Raw genomic sequence first — 4,902 nt, forward strand, 5'->3', positions numbered from 1 at the left:
GAATAGAATGATTTGTTCTAATGGTGTTTGTAAATAGGATCTCAAGTCCGCATCTTGTACAGCAATTAACCACTAAGAAGAATGTATGCGGTGTGTTACTTATTGAAACTGTCCTAGTGATTTGATTTGAAACTGTCTCACTGCTATTTGTTTATCAATAAAATTATGGCAAAAAAAAAAAACTATTTAAAAATATACCCACACCACTGTCATATCTTAAACAACTTGATAAAAATATCAAAACACATCAGTAAGATGTGGGGCAGTTTTACACTACCTGTGGCTTCATAATATCCATCTTACTCTACTGTCAAAACGTTTCTGGAACCTGGCATTGTGGCACACACCTGTAATACCAGCTGAGGCAGGACAACAGCTGCAAGTATGAGGCCGGGCTGTACTACACAGTGAGTTCAGACCAGCAAAACCCTGTCTCAAAACAAAAAAACAAAACAAAAAAATCCAGCTACAATATAACCCAATTACAACTAAGTACTTTTGGAGAAATCTACTCACATGCTGCAAAAATGTCCTACAGTGCTATCCAGTCAGGCATTTTGGAACATGCAGTTCCCGACTCCAAGCTACCAAACAAACAAATACAAAAAACAGGTGGGGCAGTGGATGGAGAGAGCATGAAAACTGGGAAGACTCAAGAAGGTCTAAAGATCCAATCTCTACCTGCTGATAACTTTCTGCTTTAAATGAACTGCACTGTGCCCACCTGATAAATTAAAAGCTATGCAAAATTAAATCTATATAAATCTCAATAAAAACTACTTTATAGAATACTATTTAAATAACTATATCAATTTTTTTAAATTTTATTTGGCACAGGGTCTCACTATGCAGCTTAGACTCTAGTGATCCTCCTGTCTCAGCCTCCCCAGCACTGAGATTACAGGCATGTGCCACCATGCCCGGCTTCGGTGGCCAGCTCGGTGGGTCTGGAGTTCCGGGGCTAGAATGGCACATAGTACTGAGCCCTTGAGCTTGTCAGGCAGGCACTCAGACCACCGAACTATTTCCCCAGCCCTATAAACCTTTTATATGAGCACCCACTTGGCAATATGAAGTGAAAACATTTACTATTCTTATCTTCAGACTACAAACTATCACCAAACTATATATCAGTTCAAAGCACCTTACTCTAAAAAGTCCGTAAGGTTATTCAAAAGGTTAATTTTTTTTTTTTTTTTTTTTTTGTGGCGGAACCGGGAATTGATTGAACTCAGGCCCTTGCGCTTGCCAGGCAAGTGCTTATTCTACTGAGCTATTTCCCTGGCCCCAGCTATGTTCCCAGACCGCAAAAGGTTAATTTTTAAAACTGATATCAAAACAACTGCTTTAAAATAAGGAAAATGAAATACTGTAAACTTTAGTATCATCTCAGAGCCCATGACAGAGTGTGAGTACAGTACATGGAAGTGTTACTCTACAAGCTACTGCATACCTCCAGCCAAGGAAAAAGGAAATGAAGATTAGTCAGATACCAATTTTATATGCCCAGTGACATCCTGCCATATTTACATGAACTCATTTAATCCTCATTCTTTTAGGAGGTAAATCATATCACCCTTTTCCTCGATGTTGGGTTATTTGCCCATAGTCACAATGCTAGGACTAAAACACCATCCAGACAGTCTTCACCAATCAAGAGTTTATCTTGTAGGACGACATAATGCCAAAGCAGTTATATGGAACTTTGGAGAGATATTAAAAAGTCAAACAATGATACAGGCATAAATGTTATAATTATGCTACTAAATGTTCTTCTAATATCTTGAGTACCTAGGACAGCACAAATACACACACACACACACACACACACAAGCAGTTCATCGTACTTGTAGACTGCATACTGATCTCTATTCAGTCTAGTATAAACAGACTACTTCACCATATCTAGATTTTCTCCTCTCTATAATCAACACCCAGAGCTCAAAAGAGTACAAAAGGAAATGACAGAAGTTAAGAGGTTGGGTACAAACAAAACAAATGTTTTTTGGGTTTTTTGTTTTTTTTTTTTTTTTGGTTGAACCAGGGATTGAACTCAGGACCTTACACTTGCCAGGGAAGCGCTTATTCCACTGGGCCATCTCCCCGGCCCAAAAAAAAATGTTTTGATAAACTACATATTCCAGAACCTAAACAGGAAACCTCTGAACCTCACTTTCTGTGTTTAAAGCTTGATTACTATCTTACATATGTTTCTATTCTTTGTCAAAAAGATAAAGCCACTCCTTCTAGAATTTCATTCCAGGCAGGATGAGTATTGCAAAATGTAAAATTGTTACGGTTTTCTATGCTGAAATATTTAGGAGTAAACAACCAGAATATACATACTTTACCCTTTAAAAAGTCTAGGTAAGAAGTATTTTATGTATGACAGAAATAAGAATGGAAAAAAGAAAAGAATAAACGGGTACAGCGCTAACAGGTAAATCTGAATAAATATTACAACAATGTAAAATGTTTTCTGCATTTTATTCTTGCAACTTTTTAGTATAGTTATATTATTCCCAAAATAAAACGTTAAAATTTAAAAATTCCAGCTGGACACTATTGCCCATGACTGCAATCCCCAGCACACTGGGAAGAAAAGGCAGAAAGATCACAACTTGGATTCCAGCCTGGAGTACTAGAGAGGCTCTTTCTCAAGTTTTAAAAAGACTGGGAATAGCCAGACATAATGGTGCATATCTGTAACCACAGAACTAGGGAGATCATTGTGCGCTTGAGGCCAGCCTGGGCTACATAGTGTGTTCAAGGCCAGCCTGTACTATTTTTACATACACACATGCATGCATAAATGGCGGGGAATGTACTTTTGTACTTTAGTGCAAAGACCCTGGGTTCAATCCCCAGTACTAAAAACAAAAAATTAAATGACATGTTATTTGAAATGAACGTTACATACCTGGAGTAGGTGGCAATACTTTCTAAATTATGAAACACTTGTTTTTAAGGAAAAAAATGGAGATTTGAAAAGTGTGTACCATACCTTACCAAATAACCATCACTCATAAATAAATTTCATATTACACCGCCATGTAATGAAACGTGGCAATGTAACTAGAGATGAAATAATAGCAGAAAAAAAAAAATAAAAAGCACACACCCTTCCCTGTATTTGTTTGCAACAAATACAGACAAACTGAGTCAGGCAAGGTGGCCTATGTCCGTAATCCCAGCACTCCAGGCTGAAGCAGGAAGACAAATTCCAGTTCTGCCTGGGCAATTTAGCAACTTGCCAGAGATGGTCTCAAAGTTTAAAAAGAAAGGTGGGGGGAGGCAGAAAGAGACTGAAAGCAAGAGAGAGGGAAAAAAAAGATGTTTTAAAGAATTGGGGACATAGTTCAGGGAAAAGGCTTTGGTTTCACCGACAAAAAAGATAAACTGAACAATGAAAAATTTGCCAGATTATAAAACAATCGAGAAGCAAAGTAAACTTGGGTGTTTATAGTTTTATTAGGTAAGATTTTTTCCATTGCAGCTCAATTCACAACAGTATACTTGAATCATTTTAAGAAAGCAAAAATGGAAAAGAAATAGCCTGAAGAAACGCTGCAATCTTGTCTCCTACAATGTTACTATTATCCTGCCTGCTCAACACAATTTTGCTCTCAACTGTACACGATGCAAAACATAAGGATACCTCAGAATATAATGATGCTCAGCAAAAGTTCCCCCAAATTATGAACTCGAACATTAAATAAAGGCTTTTAGTTAAAAGTAGGTTACATTTAAAGGATCATCTCTACCCTTTCTGCAGGATTCACCCACTTTTAAATTCTTCAGTAAATTCCCGGGTCTACCCTAATTGGATAGCCCTTCTCGGTAAGTAGCTCTTAACGAGGGGTGGGGTAGGGATGGGAGGGCGGACATCACAAAAAATATAGTTTCAAATAAGATTCTCAATGTTAAATTCTTCATATAATTTCAGGGACGTCTAGAACCCAGAACCATTATCCCCGCCCCTCCCTACAGGCTCAGCTTCGCACCCACCTCAACTACCTCTGCGGAGCACCCCCACCCCACTCCCCCGGCCGGGCTCACCCCAAGAGAGCCTGGAGTGCCCATCCTCACACCGCGGCTTGGGTAACCAAGCTATGTCCCTCGCTCAATTCCCTGCGCCCGAGCAAGGTCACCACTGCCAACTGCCCCTTTAAGCCGAGCCACCCCCGTAGTATTCCTGAGAGCCACAGCACAACTTGCCTGTCAGAGGCTGTGTTCTGTCCCCTCGGCCCCACCTACCATCCCCATTTCGGCGAGTTACGTCTTCGCCACTTGCCCATTATACGGAGAGCCACCGCCGCCACCCGGCGCGCCCGGCCCTCCCTCTCTCCCTTCCCCTGCCTCCCCTCCCCTGTCCTCCCCTAGCGGGCCCGGCCTCGCCTCCCCTCCCGCGCAGCCTCGCCCCGTCCCCCGCGCGCCCACGACCCCGCAGCCCGCACCCCAGGCCCCCACCTCGCCAGCGCACCTGGGCGGCCTCCTCGCCTTCCTCCCGGCCCCTCCCCGCGGACACCTGTGTCTTCCCTCCCCCTCCACACACGCCCCCCATTCATCCGCCTCCGCACCCGCGCCCAGCCCCCACGGCTCCCCTCCCCCTGCCGGGAGGGCGGGATGGCGCGGGGGAGGGGAGGCCGCTGCGCACCGGGGGCCGCTCGGCGCAGGGTTCGCGCGCCGCGGCTCCCGCAGGGATCCCAGCGCCCTCCGCTTCCTCCGCCAGCGGGGCGGAAGTCGGGGCCTCCCGGGCGCCCCCGAGGACGGTATTTACCTTCTTGCCAGGGACACTTTGCAGACGGCTCCAACATTAGCAAACACTACCGAGAACTGACCCCGCTCGGCCGCCGCCGCCGCCGGCTTCCACCCTCGAGCTCCCCGCCCCCACCTCCGCCC

General features: G+C 44.0%; 1 protein-coding gene across 7 annotated transcripts in view; it reads right to left on the reverse strand.

Annotated features, from left to right (window-relative positions):
- The window catches only part of Stau2 (staufen double-stranded RNA binding protein 2), a 353,933-nt gene extending 349,056 nt beyond the window's left edge, over positions 1–4,877 (reverse strand). For 2 of the 7 annotated variants that reach the window (XM_004637550.3, XM_023722370.1), the window contains exon 1: positions 4,781–4,877. The gene's annotated coding sequence lies outside the window, so the exon portion shown is untranslated. Of the gene's footprint in view, positions 1–4,218; positions 4,303–4,483; positions 4,534–4,657; positions 4,729–4,780 lie in introns of those variants that run through there. The other 5 variants (XM_004637549.3, XM_004637548.2, XM_023722373.1 and 2 more) reach the window with 4 other exon arrangements.
- Positions 4,878–4,902: the final 25 nt, after the last annotated feature.

Source organism: Octodon degus, unplaced genomic scaffold (genome assembly GCF_000260255.1).
Source record: "Octodon degus isolate 3935 unplaced genomic scaffold, OctDeg1.0 scaffold00091, whole genome shotgun sequence".
Classification (NCBI taxonomy): Eukaryota; Metazoa; Chordata; class Mammalia; order Rodentia; family Octodontidae; genus Octodon; species Octodon degus.